At 36.7% G+C, this 3,076-nt stretch overlaps 1 long non-coding RNA gene across 1 annotated transcript; it reads right to left on the bottom strand.

Annotated features, from left to right (window-relative positions):
• Positions 1-1,429: 1,429 nt before the first annotated feature.
• On the bottom strand, positions 1,430-2,769 carry LOC140586351 (uncharacterized). Its single transcript, XR_011988181.1, has 2 exons — positions 1,943-2,769; positions 1,430-1,638 (listed from the first exon to the last, which is right to left on the bottom strand). It is a non-coding gene; the product is annotated as an uncharacterized lncRNA (long non-coding RNA).
• Positions 2,770-3,076: the final 307 nt, after the last annotated feature.

Genomic DNA, 3,076 nt, shown 5'->3' with positions numbered 1-3,076 from the left:
CAGGTTTCATGAAATGAACTCAGAATTTCAAGTTATGATGAAAACTTCATTTCGTGTTAGTTTGTCATGATTTCTTCACGAAAACACATTTTCCTATAATGGTAGGTCGAACTCTTATAGGGGAAACGCAGGTTTCATGAAATGAACTCAGAATTTCAAGTTATGATGAAAACTTGATTTCGTGTGAGTTTGTCATGATTTCTTCACGAAAACACATTTTCCTATAATGGTAGGTCGAACTCTTATAGGGGAAACGCAGGTTTCATGAAATGAACTCAGAATTTCAAGTTATGATGAAAACTTCATTTCGTGTTAGTTTGTCATGATTTCTTCACGAAAACACATTTTCCTATAATGGTAGGTCGAACTCTTATAGGGGAAACGCAGGTTTCATGAAATGAACTCAGAATTTCAAGTTATGATGAATACTTGATTTCGTGTTAGTTTGTCATGATTTCTTCACGAAAACACATTTTCCTATAATGGTAGGTCGAACTCTTATAGGGGAAACGCAGGTTTCATGAAATGAACTCAGAATTTCAAGTTATGATGAAAACTTGATTTCGTGTGAGTTTGTCATGATTTCTTCACGAAAACACATTTTCCTATAATGGTAGGTCGAACTCTTATAGGGGAAACGCAGGTTTCATGAAATGAACTCAGAATTTCAAGTTATGATGAAATCTTGATTTCGTGTTAGTTTGTCATGATTTCTTCACGAAAACACATTTTCCTATAATGGTAGGTCGAACTCTTATAGGGGAAACGCAGGTTTCATGAAATGAACTCAGAATTTCAAGTTATGATGAAATCTTGATTTCGTGTTAGTTTGTCATGATTTCTTCACGAAAACACATTTTCCTATAATGGTAGGTCGAACTCTTATAGGGGAAACGCAGGTTTCATGAAATGAACTCAGAATTTCAAGTTATGATGAAAACTTCATTTCGTGTTAGTTTGTCATGATTTCTTCACGAAAACACATTTTCCTATAATGGTAGGTCGAACTCTTATAGGGGAACCCAGCTGGCATTTTAACGTGGAGTCAGCGTTGAATCAACGTCAGGTGTCAGTGTTGGATAACCGTTGGATTTTGTTTAGATTTTGCAAATCTAATCAACGTTGAAATAGCAACGTCATTCCAACGTCACGTTTCTCAACATAGGTGAATTTGCCAACATTGAATCAATATTGATTTTAGTTTAGATTTTGCAAATCCAATCAACGTTAAAATTTCAACGTCACTAAAGTCCTGCTTTTCAACAGTTTATTTTGTTAAACTGTTTTCACTAAAGTACTGATGTTTTCAACAGAACAAACACCTTGAAATGGATACATAAACGAGTTAGTGGACATGCAGAGTCAGCTAGGACAAAGCCAATTGGTAAAAGCAAGACCAGGAATCAGATTAATAAAGACATTTCACTGATTAAAGAAACATGCTTTATTACGTAAAACATTTTACACAAACACTTGTTGAACTAGAACAGCCCAAACACTGGGCCACATTGAACATGGCTAGTTATTTTTCCATTTTTCTGCCACCGCCACCCATCCTCTCTGGTGCATATTTTAAATATTTGGCCATGTGTTCATTTATTTTTGTTGTTGTAGTATCAAATGAGCTGAACACCACGTCTGAAAAAAAAAAAAAAAACTTTGTTTAGTTTATTTTTAAACCTGTTTTACAAATGAGGACATCCCCAAAGGGAGTTTTTGACAGGTTTATCTCACTTTTGGGTACAAATTTGTCCACAAAATATAGTTAAGTCACACACACGGACACAGCGCTTCGCGGTTAAGTTAACTTCTGCCCACATGCACGCGCGCGCACACAGAACGTTCGGTTGGCCGTTAAACGTCTGACCATACACACAATACGCATTAATATGTGGGCCAGAGTCAGGCACACTCAAAATGTATTTAGGAAAGTTCTAGTTACCGCCAGATTCCGTCCAAAACGGTCCACTGTCAGACAATCTTCTAGCCTGAAGATGAAGACGCAGACCCACTTCGCGCATGCGCAATTGTCTGGGACCGTCAGAGCCAATAAAATCCAGTTCTAGTCACTGCCATTGTGTGATGGACAACCGCCGTCCTGCAATCAAGTCCTTGTATTGCTCTCAGTAAAAAAGGGCTTTTTTATGCTTTTATATTGTCAACAACAGTATGTGTCATATGTCATATAAAAAAAAATATTCACATACCTCAACAAGAAGAACATAAAAAAAAGAAATAAATATTTATTATAAAAATTACATAGGATTACAATGCAATTTTTACTTTAGGTCAGCACCAATCCTTCTATTTTATTATTTCTTCTTCTTTGTCTTTCGGCTGTTCCCTTTCAGGTGTTGCCACAGCGAATCATTTGCCTCCATCTAACCCTATCCTCTGCATCCTCTTCTCTCACACCAACTAACTTCATGTCCTCTCTCACTGCATCCATAAATCTCCTCTTTGGTCTTTCTCTAGACCTCCTGCCTGGCAGTTCCAACCTCAGCATCCTTCTACCAATATATTCACCATCTCTCCTCTGAACATGTCCAAACCACCTCAATCTGGCCTCTCTGACTTTATCTCCAAAACATCTAACGCAGTGTACGGTGTGACAATATGCACACAAAAAGCAATATATAGGCCTACATAAGAATGGAAGCTTGTTTCTTATATGCAACGACTTGAAAATTTACAAATGCAACAAAATAAAATCTTTTCCAGTTTCATGCTTTGCCTATTTGCACATATTTTTTACTTCTTAGAAGTATTAATCCCAGCCCGCATTTTAACGTGGAGTCAGCGTTGAATCAACGTCAGGTGTCAGTGCTGGATAACCTTTGGAATTTGTTTAGATTTTGCAAATGCATGGTTGTAAGAATAATGTTGATTTGACGTACAACTCAAATTTTATTTATATTTCTATGTTGAATCCATAGTTAGTTAACAACACCATTTCAACCATTTGGTATTCAACGTTGTTTTGACGTTGAATGAATGTTTTTTTATAAACTGACATTATTTCAACCACATTTAAACGTTTAAGGTCGGTCGAATGCCAGCTGGGAAACGCAGGTTT

Source organism: Paramormyrops kingsleyae, unplaced genomic scaffold, assembly GCF_048594095.1.
Source record: "Paramormyrops kingsleyae isolate MSU_618 unplaced genomic scaffold, PKINGS_0.4 ups42, whole genome shotgun sequence".
NCBI classification, from domain to species: domain Eukaryota; kingdom Metazoa; phylum Chordata; class Actinopteri; order Osteoglossiformes; family Mormyridae; genus Paramormyrops; species Paramormyrops kingsleyae.
This window is presented reverse-complemented; position numbering and strand designations above follow the sequence as displayed.